The following is a 14,689-nucleotide window of genomic DNA, read 5'->3' on the forward strand; positions in this document are numbered from 1 at the left end:
ATTTTCCTCTAGTCTTCTCTAATGTAACCTAGTTTCTAAGAACCCTAGTTTAGCCATAGCGACATTGGATTTAAAGTCTGTCCCCAAATTTTATCAGACACCCTAATGCAAAAATTCTAGATCTTTCTCGATAAACAAAACTTTTTGTTTCTCTTGTGCACAGCGCTAAGATTTTTATTTGGCACTGAAGTACAAACTGTCCACAGACTGGTTTCAGATGACATGATTTAACCAGGCTTTTTGCCATGTGTCTTCTTGAACTCTCACCCAGGAAATACAGATCACGATTAGTACGAATTGCCAAGGGAAATTCCAGAAGGCTTAGGAATCTTCAAAAATGTAGTCATATTTGAGAGGGTTTTCATGTTTTCCAATCCCTGCCCTGGTTTCTATAGTTACCAGCTAGTTGGCATTGTAAAATATTGATAACTATTACCGACGGTGGCTGGGGGAAGCTGGTTTTGAGTGAATACCAGTTTTAAGAGGAAATAGGCCAATGTTCTCAGACTCACAGCAAAGCAAGTGCAAGGTTAATCAGTGAGTCAAAAAAAAGGTGGTCGTTCTAAATTAAAATTTATTTTGTTTCTAATTCAGTTAATCCAGCTGTTAGTAACATCACTTAAGATACATTATCTTATGTTGGAAATGAGTTTGAGTTAACTACAATGCGCATTCAATTTTATAAAGGCCATGAACCTGATTCATGGGTATTATTTTTTCTTCCATTTTCACTCATAGTAGAGGTAATAACAGATTCAATTAGCTTGCTTTATATAAATTGAGACTGCTATGTATTAATACATTTTGTTCAAATCATTTTTAAAAACTTTTTCTAGATGAGACAGTTTTTTTCTTATTTTCCCTTTTTTCCCCACCTTGAAATTCTTCATTTCAACTTGCCTAAGAAATAATATTTTATTACAAATATATTTCTTTCCCATCTTGATGGTTGCCTAGAAACCTCAGTAAAAGACAGATTCCTGCCACATCTGAATTTATTTTATAACCAGTGCTACTATCCACTGAATTGACAGCTTTAATAAATGTATATTTCTTAATCTGAATTATTTATCTCAGCTAGTTGTTTATTTCAACTGCAGAATTTCGGAATTTGCAGAATGAAGGCAGAACTCAGAGTTCTGAAAAAATAATACCGGCAGTGCTCTGATGAGAAGAGATCTCATTTAGGTGCAATGCAATGTATACAAAAATATTGATGTTTATTTTAAAGATCAAAATAGTACTTACTATCAACAAAATGTTAAAAGATTTTTGTTAACTAATCCAGACTCTGAATGATGTCAAAATGATCCCTATTCACCTGATAAGACACATAGGCACAAGTAGAACTAAAAATAGGACAGGGTCAGAGGGAACTTTACATTATGACTGTAAGATTTGTATTTGTAGATCTTTCATTTCCTCTAGAAACAATCTAGTAGGTGAGAATCTCAGTCCAAGAAGTTAGGTGAGAAGGAATGGTTACATTTCTCTTTTGTTCAAGTCAACTTAAATTTGATTTCAACCATTGGACGGGCAAGAATTAAAACTAGTCATTACTAGAGCTTTTTTCTTGAGCCCCATCACTGTCACCCAAAGGTATCTTTCTAGGTCCAGAAATATTGAGAGAAGCCCCAGTCATGAGTACAAACACTATCCATTATCTAGCCTCTCTATTACCTTCAGTTCTGGGGACTCTAGTGCTTGTTGCCATACTTGGCTCTGAAAGTCCCTGGTGAAGCTAGGGTATCTGTGATTTTTGAGGAGACATCCTCTCTGGGGGCAACCAACTCTCTGAGGTCCCACCAATACCACAGGCTACTCACAAGGCAAATACCACCCTCTCTATCTCATCTAGTAGGAAATCTCTCCCTCTGGAGTAAGCCTTCAAATGTCAAGCCCTTTCTCTTCTCCCTTCAAGTCAGTTAATTTAAGACCCTATAAAAGATAAGAAATGCCTCTAAAGTTTAACAAAAAGTCACAGGAATGGAGTAGAGTAGAGCAGTATAGAGAAGTAGAGTAGAAATAGAAACTTTCTACTTTCTACAGAGCAAAGCCTTTAAAATCTCAGGAAAAAGGGATTCACATTTGGATGAGGGGCATGAAGGAAAAAAAATAGAGAGAACACAGATGTTAACATTTCAATAAATTATTTCACTACTATTTAAGATCTTGACTGTTGGCTAAGAGCCATCTTTTCTGTACCATCACCTTTTGTAATTTTTTTATGTGACTCTTTTCTATAAAGCCTGCTTAGTGGAAGATAAAAAGCTAAAGATCTGTGGCAAAATTTAGTGGCTAGGAAATTGTCTCCATAACCAGGAGGATGTCACACTGTGTCAGATAACAACCAAAAGGTATTGCTTTTGAACCAATACAGAAAAATCTCTTGTCTTGGGCAGCGGTTGGAAAATTTGTTAGACATAAATCTGATGTTCATTCAAGACAGGTCAGAATGTTCTGCTATATAAGTACAAAGTAATAAAGACAAACAAAATCCTCTGGGGCAAAATCTAGAGGAGAAACAATGCTGATTTTATGGAGCATGAAACAAATATACACAGTCACAGCAAAGATCTGAGTGCTCAGACTGTGGAGAAAAAATTTGCCTTTGGTGGTGAAAGAGTGAAAACAAATGGACAAGCGTGCTGGGGAAGGATGGGTACCATATCAAAGAGACATGGACCGTAAAAGGCAGATAGGTAGTTTTCTATTTTAAACAGAAAACCCTAAGAACAGAGATGGCATAAATAATTCATAGAAAATGTTGTTTTTCTAATATTTCTGATTTACTGAAGAACTGCACTGGGACATGCTTTCATTTAAGGTATTCATTCAATTGATAGAGAAACTCAAATAACTGTAACAAATTAAGGGCTTATTTTTTTCTATCAGACATAGTAGATAGGCAAATCCAGACCTATACGAAGGATCCACTATATTCTTGTTAGGTAACTAACAAGTCAGACATGAGAGACAGGGGAACAAAGGAATAGATGCCCAGCCTAGAGACTGCCCAAAGAACGCCCCAATGGTAGTAGAATTCTGGGTATGCACATGTGCACTAGGCGAAGTTATTGCCTAGTGCCAATCAGGTGTCAGTCAAGATGACTTCACTTGCCAATCACCCAGAAATGCCTTTGGAACCACCCATCACGGCCCAAATATAAAGCAGACATTCCCACTTCTGGGTCCTTTTTGCCCTTCTGGGCTCCCTTCCCTTTTTGCCGTTTTGGGTTCTCTTTTTGGTGGCCTTTCTGTCCTTTTGTAACCATTTTGGCTCCTTTGCGTTGGTTACAGCACTGGGACCCAGTGCCTCTTTGGGGCATTCTTTGTCTTTCTCAGATACATTTTTAATAAAACTATTAAATCTCAAAGAACCGAGGAAAAATGCTAACTACACGTCTGCACCGTCGTTATCCCTCTCCCTCCCCACTACATTGGGGTGACACCGAACTCTGGTCGGCCCCAACGGTGACATTCTCACTGTTCCAATCTCCTTCTGTCTTTGTGATTTACCATCCTTAATGTATGGCCTCATATTTGGCTCATAAAGGGTGGCCACTACAACCTCGGCTATCACATTCGTGTTCCAGTCAAGGAGAAAGCAGGAAGCACAGTGAGGCACAGACCAATGTTTCCTGAGCCCACTGACTGTCACTCACATTTCTGGACCCAAACCGACTTCAATAGATGCTGGGAAATGTAGTTTTCACTTGGGCACATTGTTACTTCAGATGTAACTGGGGTTCTCTTAGTAAGAAAGGAGATCGGCTGCTGGGTAGACAACTTGGAATGCCTGCCCTAGTCACTAGGCAGAGGATTGATTGTCTCATGGACAGATCTATGAACTTGGAAATTGGGCCTCATTTCCACTTTCGACTTTGCACAGTTAGCAAATTTCCCAAGTGCAACATGAGGAAGATTCCTTTTCCAGTTCTGAGAGAATATGTTTCTTTGAGGAATTACTTAACTGTGTCAGTGACTTTATCTTTTATTTTATTCAAATAAAAGATAGCCATAAAACATAAACCCCTCTGTCCCTTTATGTTTATAAGCCTCTGGGGAATAAAAAGTTGAAAAATCTTACTGAGAGAGTAAGATTTAAATGAACCATATTGTATATTAAAAATAAAATAATCATAAGACCAGCCACTACAATAATTTACACAAAACAGCACTTTTTTAAACTTGTTGGGCCATTGTATGCTTTAAATGCCTGCCTTTATCTGCCTTTTATATGAGGAAATACATATTGTCATTATGTAGTGCCCACAGGTTGAGATCTAATGCAAATGGACATCAATGAAAAGTTAGACTCACTGCTTGGGAGAATTGCAAGATGAGTGCTATCTTCAGGAGATGAAAAATACCCACAGTTTAGCACATCACTGCCTGCCCCCAGGGCTCTCACAGAAAGTCCTTTACTCTCCGTTTCTTGCCTCTCTTCTTTTCATGACCCACTATGAGCTTCCCAAGTCTTTATCTCAACAAAGGAGACTCATTTGAAATAACTGGAAGCCACAACCACTTTTTTAGTGTTATGTTTCAAACTGTTTGTCTCTGATCTCATTCGAACTTTGATCACAATAACTATGTCTCTAATGAGACCGAACTGTTAGCAGCATCAGAAAACCCTGCCCAGCAAGTTTCTGAGGTCAGCATAGTTAGACAGATGCTGCACTGATAACTCAGGGGTAACCACACCCGGCCCCTGCTTTGCTTTGTCAGGTACCTTGTGCTGTGAATTATCGCCACCTTTCAAAGGCTTTGGATCACGATTGTTGCCAGGTGAATCCTGGGACTAGGTCTTTTGGGAAAGTTTTAAGAATCCACTCTGGTGAGGTGATGCTATTGGTTGAAATAAGTACACTGTTGTCCTTTTTGTAGAACCAGTGTTAATAGAAGATTTGTTTTTCTAAATAACTCAATGAACATTAAGGAAAGAAACCTCATTCATTTATTTAAACTTCCCAAGCACCTGTTATGCCTCCATCACTGTGTTAGGGTTTGAGGAAACAAGGTTAAGTGACGTTGGTTGTTCTCTTTAGATTATTTCTATATGCATAACGACGATTACTAGTCCCTCAAGTACATTTTAGGAATTCAAAGGAAATAATTTCCCAAATAGAAAGTTAATGCACCAAACCAAAACCACAATGAGATATCACCTCACACCTGTTATAATGGCTATCATAAAAAGACAACAGATAACAAATGTTGGGAGGGATGTGGAGAAAAGGGAACTCTGGTACGCTGTTGGTGAGAATGTAAATTAGTGTAGCCACTATTGAAAAGGGTATGGAGGCTCCCCAAAATTTAAAAATAGAACTACCATACAGTCTAACAATCCCATTTCTGGGTACATATCTAAAGGAAATAAAGACAGAAGAGATGTCTGCACTCCTATGTTCATTGCAGTATCCATCAATGGATGAATGGAAAAAAAGGTGTTCACACACACACACACACACACACACACACACAAATATTATTCAATCATGAGGAAGAAGGACATCCTGCTGTTTGCAACAACATGAATGGACCTTGAGAGCATTATACTAAGTGAGATAAGTCAAAGATAAATGCTATATGATTTCATTTATATGTAGAATATGAAAAAGCCAAACTGTAGAAACAGAGAATAGAATGGTGGTTACCAGGGCCTGGGGATTGGGAGAAATGGAGAGATGTCATTTAAGAATACAAACTTCCAGTTATAAGATGGATAAATACTGGGGATCTAATGTATAGCATGATGATTATAGCTAATAATACTGTATTATATCATCGAAACCTGCTAAAATACTGTATCTTAAAAGTTCTACCACAAAAAAAGAAATGATAAGTATGTCATGTTATGGAGGCATTAGCTAACATTAAGGTAGTGATTATTTTGCAGTAAATAAATGTATCCCGTCAACAAAATACAAAGCAGAATAATATAGATTTTATAAATGAAAATGAGAAGAGAATTTAAGTAACTGTTCAAGTTCCTACAGAAACATGGCTTCCCCTTTACTTATTTAATAGGCTCAACAAAGCAATCAAGCCCTGATAATGCTATAAATACTGGAGACTAAAACTGATACTCAGAAGGAAAATAGAACTGTGGACACTTGAAATGTTCACATTCTTAGGACCTGTGGGCAGTGGTCTCCCCCTGAAAAAGGTTCTGAATCTTTCATCCTTTACTGCTGGGAATAGTGGTTATGATGGTGATTGCTAGGTGGGCAGGTGCTCCTGGGTTAAAGAAGGCCTCTGCTTTTCACACCTGAAGGCTGTCTTGGCGTTAATGGCTGCATTCCATAGGACTGCAATCAGGTTCTGGGGATTATGAAGACTTTTTCACCAGAGTCACCCTGGTTTAAAAGTACACCTGTCCCCCCAATGTTATGCCAGCTTTCTGAATCTGATTTTATAATCTCTTTGTGCAGGATACCTCGGCAAATGTCAGCTTTCTATAGCTGATGACAGTACCTGGTTTCTGTGCATATGTGACTTTCTCATAGACTTTGCTTTGGGAAACATTAAAATTAGCATAGGTTTCCTTTTAAACCTTTTATTTAAAAAGTATAATAGACTTAAAAATGATCAAGTTGGTATCTTGCTTCATTTTCATATTCTATTGGTATTCTTTATGAGAACTTTCTGATTTGATTTATATTAGGAATAAATGTGAGGGAAAGAAGAGAAATCCAGAAGAGATTCCTTCTACAAGCAGCTCTTATCAAATGCAGTTAATTTGGGAAACTGGTGCATGGAGTATAGTACTGGAGATCTAACCCAGGCTCTGTCTGCTACTAGAACTGTGACCCTGGGCAAATCACATAAATAGCCTTGGCCTCCATTTTCCTTCATCTGTTCAAACAGGATAATAATATCTCCTTTGTAGAGCTGTGAGAGTTTCACAAGATGTGAATGTAAATGGATATGCTTGGAATGCACTAAATATCAATAAATGACCAATGATGATGACAATGAAGAGTGATAACAATAAATAAAAACATGCCACCAGCTTTCAAGGGAAATATTTTCATTCTGTTTTAAATTATTCAGATGCTCAGAAAAATGCAACAGGAAGTTATTCATCTTTCACTTAAATTTGTCTATGGAGACAGAGCCTAAATTCAAGATTATTTGTGGATTAATTTTAGGAAGAGGGTGGGAGGGGCAGAGAGCGGAGAGGGAAGAGGGGAATAGAAGGGGCTGTGGAGAGGAGAAAGGAACTTTTCTGCCTCACTCTTACATTTCCATCTTGCTCCCTTGCTGGGAAGTGCTGGGAAGGGAGAGAGAGAGCTCTCTCTACTACATAATTGCTTCTTTTCAGGAGGATAGCGGCTGATCAGACCGATCATACCTTCATATTCATTGGTTATCTCTAATGATGGGAGTTACTGTGGTAAGAATTACTGGTAGGTCTGATGATAAATTCATGGTAGGTAAGCTTGATACATCTGTTTTATTCACCAATGTATGCTTAGTGCTTAGCATTCGTGTCTGGCATATAGAGGACTCAATAAATACTGGCTAAAAAAATGAGCAGATGAACAAATGCTATTATAAAATTAATTCTGTACCAGAAAGTGTTTTCCCCAAACAATTCACCCAGAGAAGGACTTACAGAGCGGTCCAGCTACTCTTCCCCATTACAGAATCTATTATTTAGTATGCTGCAGTGACTTTATTTTTAAACGATTCTTAAATCTTCTCTGATAAACTGTTTGAATTCCAGTAGTATATATCTATCTTTCACAGTATGTGAGCTTATGGAGATAGAGATAGAGAAATATGTTCTTAATAATACCTGCTTCTGTTTTTCATTCTCCTTAGTGGCAGCTGTCAACAAATGCTGCCTTGCCGCTTGAATTTCCATCATAAACCCAGCCAGATAAGGAATTCTTAATACTACAATGAAAGCTACCTGAATATTTGACAGTTTTAGTTATGTTTTTAACTAAACTTTGAAACTGAAAAAGTTTGACCTAGGAATGGAAGTTATGGGCATAATTTGAAATCTAGAGAAATGCATATCTGGTTTTCTCTGCTGCTAGATGCTGATCACCAGGATAGAGCGATCACACAGCAGTGATTATAATGTTTGCTTTTGTATGAAGAAAAAATATTTAGAGGAAGATTGGAGTTTGATGCACTTTGATGCTCATAATTTATCCTGCATATTGTTCAGAAATAATTTTATTTATTTATTTTAATGCCTATAGCACCTGGTCTTCCTAGGTGGTCTCCCATCCAAGTGCTAACCAGGCCCAACCCTGCTTAGCTTCTGAGATCAGACGAGATCGGGCACATTCAGAGTGGCATGGCCCTGGACAAAGCTATAATTTTAAAATCATTTGTTCCCTAAAACAAGATATAAGAAATACTTTTTAAATCAAATTATGTTCTCTTAAGGAGAGCTATTAATATGCAGACATAAAAATATAACTTGCATATTTATATTATTCTAAATAAATGAATATAAATTAAGTGATGAAGTTTTCTCTTTACTTTAATTAAAATATATAGAAACTTCTACCTTTACGTAAAACTTTGCTAATTTATATCAAACATTAATTATAGTATTTACTAATCTGTTAACTTCACCAGTAATGGAAGAGGATCCTGAAACCCTTTATCCTGCAATTTCACATCTTTTATGCGATCCTAAAAAAGTAGTCTTAGACTTGTGCAGAGATTTGTCTACAAGGACATTTATCATATTGTTGTTTATAATAATGAAAGAAAAATTGAAATAATCTGAAGCAATAAGGGATCAATTGATAAACTACGGTTCACTTAAACCTTGGCACACAGCGATGCCGTGAAAATAATTTTAATAAATGTGAAAAATATTTCATAATGTAGAAAATGTGACTACATTATTTTAAGTATAATACACTCACATCACAATCACAGCTTTGTGAAAAAAGTAATACATCTATAAATACAAAGAAAAAAGATTAAAACAATACTCCTCAAACTATAAACTTTAGTTCTGGGTAAGTAGTGGAAATTATGGAGAATTTGTTCATTAGAATGTAAGCCCCCATGGGCAAGAATTTGGGTCGGTTTTGTCCACTGTTTTGTTCAGCATCTGGAACAGGGCCTGTCACAGAGTAAGAGTTCAATAAATGCAGATTAAATGACTTGATAGTCTTAGTTTTACATATTTATGATTTTAAAATTTCTACCTCTTGTTGAAATAAAAAAATCATTTTTAAGGGCCTGTCGAAGTTATTAACTAACAGCTTTGGGACAAGGCATTCTCTAATACTATCTCTCCACACATATTCAACTCTCTATTGCTATTCTTAGATAATTTTCATAAAAGAGCTAATTATAAATAAATGCTGCTAGAACTTTAAGTATTTTAATTGTTTTCGGTTACTTATTGATGTTAGACTTCCATTAGTTGCCCTTGACTCTAATTGTGTGAATGACCTCTCTACCAATATAGGGACTAAGTAAGCTAAATAGCTATTATCACATTTTACCTTACTTTGTTTGTTTCCGTGTCACGGAATATTGTGTTTAGCATAATGCCTCACACGTGCATGCATTCACGTTTATTAAAATTCTAGATCTTTTTATTTTTACTACTGAATACCTGGTTGAATGGAATCAGATGTCATCGTGAAAATATAGAGGTGATTCAGAGCAAATGCGAGAGAGGCAGTCATTCGAGATCACCTAAAGGCTCTCCTACCCAAAATTATGTGCTGAGTCACTTGTTTTATAGTCTACCCAACTCCGAGGTTAAAACTCTCTTAGTTAATACGAAACAAAAACAAACAAATAAAAACAACAATACAAAAACTTCTTAGAAGTTTTGGAGGTATTTAAATTCCCCTTGTGGTCAACCCATGTCACTCTGTAACTGAGTGAATCTTCATGTTAAAGACAATCGTTGATGTACACGTTTAACAAAGAGTGGCTTTTATTTTTCTGGACTCAGCTTTTAAAAATTATACACATGATGTATGGTTCTATTTTCTCTGTTAATGGTTCAAACAATACAGATACAGAGAGAATAAATATGAGCCTTTCTCATATTTATTTATCTCTCATATTTAGCCCCAGCCATCAACTCCTCTTCTCTTTCCAGAGCAAACACTGTGAGCAGTTTTTGCAGTACCTACATCCTTCTAGGAGTTTATCAGGTATATGCTCACATACATGTATAACTACACATTAACACACGTATGCAAGTATTGCTTTGTTTATCAGTACTGTATTTTCTTTTGCCATGCTTTTTATTTCATTTAATAACGACTTTCAAGACATTTTTTTAGCCTCAGTATACACAAATCTGTCTTGTTGCTTTTAAAAGTTACATAATATGTCATAATATGGAATTGCTGTACTTTAATTAACCACTTCCCAACCCACTGGAGGTTATTTCTATTCTTTTCAGTTTTTCTCCATGACAAACATTTCTTTGTATTTTGTACTCTTCATATAATTTTTTGGCATGGGTGTAAAGTACTTATGTATGATAGAATCTTAGAGAAATTGAAATAACTTTTATTTCAATTGTCAACTGTTAAGCTAGAGGCAAATAGATCTTGGTCAAATAAGGGTAATAGATTCAGGACAGTTTCCTTCATTTTGTGAGAGCAAATGTATCATTCATGGTAAGCATGAGCATGATGAAAAATGAGGTGGTAGCTGTACATACATAGCGCTGAGAAGGAGGGGGGAAGAAGGCAGGGAAGAGGGGAAGGTGATGAGAAGAAAAAAGAGGGAGAGAAGGTGAAAGAAAGAAGAGAAGGGAGGAGAAAAGACGGAAAGAAGATAAGAAAAAGGAAAGAAAAGAAAAGAGAAAGAAGTTCAGTAAGCAAAAGTCTGAATTTAAAAAATAGTAAAATAACATTATACAATAACATTATACAATGACATTCCTTTTAAATTCTTAGCACTATAGAAGGACCTAACATAACTTCAGTAAAATGAAGTTAGATGGTCAAATAATAAAACTATGATATAAAAAGGGAGATCTTTCAGTTAAGGAAATTGAGAAACAAAATAATAACTCTTTCCAGAACAATACATTAGAAATAGCAATGACTAGATATGAGAGTGAAAGCATAGGAAAAGAGATTAAAGCAGTTAAGAGAAGATAATAAATTTGGAGACTAGACTACAATCATCCAAATAAATAGCATTTCAGAAAAAGAAATTGTCACAACACCCAAAATTTTGTATAAAATTTTGTACCAAAGAAAATTCTCTGAAATGAGGGACAGAAACTGTGTTCCAGAAAAAATGCATATAGAACAATTGATAACCAAAATACATTCTTTCAAAATTATTTAACATCAAGTATGAAAAAAGAATTTTCAGATGTCCAAGTAGGAAGAAAGGAAGTCCTCTACAAGTGGTGAAACATTTAGGCTAGCCATAGATCTCTTCAGAATTCAGAAAATGTAGAACAAATTAATTCTTCTTGAAAAAAACATCAACAACTTTTGACTATGAGATCTGGCCAAATATGTTTCAAATCAAAGCAAAAACGTCAAGAATAAAAAAGCAATGGTGAGAGGATAAATAATGTGAGAATGAATTGTTTTTCTGAATACAACACTACAGCTAAATTATTGTGGGAATTTTGGTTACAGAATTTAAGGTGTTATAAATATAACAATATAATCAAATGATCAGCAAGTAGGGAAAAGAAAAAAGAAGGAAGTATAAAATCGTTAATTTCCTTAATATGTCACATGATTGAATTCATCGATAACATCTAAATTTAAAACAGAGGTATAAAAAACTTAAAGACTGATCTCAGAGGCTAATCAGGGTTGGGCCTGGTTAGTACTTGCATGGGAGACCACTTAGGAAGACCAGGTGCTATAGGAATTAAAAAAAAAAAAAAGAGGGATTGTAAACTGACAAGGTCCTTGCAAACTGTGAGGTCAACCAAGGGTTGCCTTGCCTAAAAACAAACAAACAAACAAACAAACAAAAAACTTAAAGAGCTTAATTGCTTAATGATTTTCAAAATATTATTCATTACCTTGATATGATCTTTTAGACACTAATATTTCGTGTAACAAAAATATTTATCCACATTTCTATAATTCATTAGTTTTATGTAATTTCTCTCTTCCATTACTATAAAATTACATTTAGTACTTTTTGAAAATTAAATTGGTGGGAAAAAAAGTCTTGTTGATTGGAAAGGAAGAAAAAAAACTGTCCTTATTCAAAGAGATTATGATTGTGTGAATATAAATTCCCAGAAGAATCTACCAGAAACTATTGTTTTCATGGGATCAGAATACTCGATACAGTTAAGATACCAATTCTTCCCAAACACTTCTATAGATTCAATTCAACTCAACAAAAATTCCAGTAGAATTTTTTTTTTTTGGTGGCTATCACCCAGTTGATTCTAAAATTTATATGGAAAAGTACAGTACTAAAACAGTCAAAATGAATTTGAAAAAGAACAATGTTAGAAGACTCAAACTACACAATTTCAAGACTTATCATAAGGCAACAATAATCAAGATAGTGTGGCATTGGTAAAGGAATATACACTTAGGTCAATAGAACACAATAGAGAGTTTAAAATTGACTCCACCCCAACATAATGCCAAATAGTTTTGACAAAAGGATTAAGGCAATTCAATAGAGAAAGGACAGTTTTGTTTTGTTTTGTTTTTTAACAAACGATATCTGAGCTTTTGGTTAAACCTATGCCAAAACATGAACCTTGACTCATATTTTGTACCTTATACAAAAATTAACTAAAATCGATCATAGACACCTATAAATCTTTAAAATATAAAACTTTTAGAGGAACATACAGAAGAAAATTTTTGTGACCTGGGATTAGGCAAAGATTTCTTAGAAAGGATACCAAAAGTACAATCCATAAAAAAAACTGACAAATCAAATTTTTCCAAATTTAAAAACTTCTCTACTATGAAAGATAATGCTAAGAAAATGAAAAGCCACAGATAGGGAGAAAATATTTGTAAAAACACTTACTAGAAAAAGAACTTATATCCGTACTACAAAAAGAACTCTTAATATTCACTAATAAAAAAACTCAATATAAATAATGAGCAAAAGATCTGAAGAGATATTTTACCAAAGAAAATATATTAATGACAAATAAAACACAGGAAAAGATGCTTAACAGAAGTCATTAGGAAAATGCAAATTAAAACTATAATGAGATACCACTACACACCTATTTGGTGGCTAAAATTATTTTAAAACTTTACAGCACCAATGCTGGTGAATATGCAGAGGAACCAGAATGCTCATATATTGCTAGTGAGAATGCAAAATGGCACAGCTATTTTGGGAAACAGTTTGTCAGTTTTTTGGGGTATAAAACATGTACTTACAATAGCAATTCTACGTCCAGGTTTAAAACCAAAAGAAATGACAACTGATATCCACACAAAGTCCTGTGTGTGTGTGTGCTGTTCAAAGCAGCATTGTTTATAATAGTCCGAAATGGAAACAACTCAGATATCCTCTGACTGGTGAACAGATAAGCAAAATATGCTACGTTGGTACAAAGAAATGTCATTCAGCAATAAAAAGGAACAAACTACCCCTCTGTAAACAGTGGTCAGTACTCATGATGAGTTTATAAGCACAGAGCTTGTCAATAAAATGAGGTCTGTCCAACAGAGAATATGTTTATTCACATTGATATAAATACTGTTACATACAGTATCATGGAAGAATCTCGACAGCATTATGCTAAGTGAAAGAAATCATACATATAAAATTATATATTGTATGATTCCATTTATAAGACTTTCTGTAGAAAGCAAAACTATAGAGACAGAAATCAGGTCAGTTTTGCCAAGAGCTGGGAGAGGGAGAAGGTGATTGACTAGAAAAGGACATGAGAGAATTTTACGGGGTAACAATAATATTCTATATCTTAATTGTGTGAGAGCTTACATAACTGTATTTGCCAAAACTCAGAACTGTACACCTAAAAAGGCTGAATTTTATTAAATGTAAATTATTCTTCAGTAAACCTGACTTTAAAAATGAAATTTTCATGTTTATAGCTCCCATATATGGAAATTGTTCCCATTTATATTTTCTATCCAGATGTCCTTGTAAAGAGATAAATATTAATATTTATCAGTTAGCATTAATGATGATTATATATCAGGGTGACAGGACTTTGGGTGACATCTTGCATGTTCTCTATATATTTCTATATTGCTTGATTTTTAAAATGAGCTTGTACTATTTTTTTAATAAAAATAAAAATGTCATTGCACTTTTGTTGAAAGCTCAAAATAAAGGCTCAAAAATGATTAATATGATCTCAAAAAAGGAATACAGAATGGCACTGAGGACCTGGTAGAGATAAGATAATATGATTTCACTGGGAGATTGAATTAGCCTTTTTCTGGGTTTCAGGCCATGGGATGAGCAGGTAGATGATAGGTGACTCATCTAGATTATGATTTCTTCAGAAGAGGACCCACTTTCTACATAATCTCTCAACATTCTTTAGTTCCGTTCACACTCTTGACTCATAAGAGGTTCTAACATTTAGTCTTTTGTGAAGTCAATGTATTTCTGGAATGCTCATATAACAGCGAATTTCTTCAGACAGTTTTCTTATTTTATTGACATAATTCTTTCTCAGTCCTTGGGAGAAATTATTACATATTTTATACAATAATTTTAGTAATAAAGT

General features: G+C 34.9%; 1 protein-coding gene and 1 pseudogene across 1 annotated transcript in view; both read right to left on the minus strand.

Annotated features, from left to right (window-relative positions):
• The window catches only part of SORBS2 (sorbin and SH3 domain containing 2), a 299,053-nt gene that overhangs the window by 233,608 nt on the left and 50,756 nt on the right, over positions 1-14,689 (minus strand). The window lies entirely within an intron of this gene.
• LOC112483357 lies at positions 8,214-8,332 on the minus strand (annotated as a pseudogene).

The sequence above is a fragment of the Pteropus alecto genome, unplaced genomic scaffold (genome assembly GCF_000325575.1).
Source record: "Pteropus alecto unplaced genomic scaffold, ASM32557v1 scaffold24, whole genome shotgun sequence".
Taxonomy (NCBI): domain Eukaryota; kingdom Metazoa; phylum Chordata; class Mammalia; order Chiroptera; family Pteropodidae; genus Pteropus; species Pteropus alecto.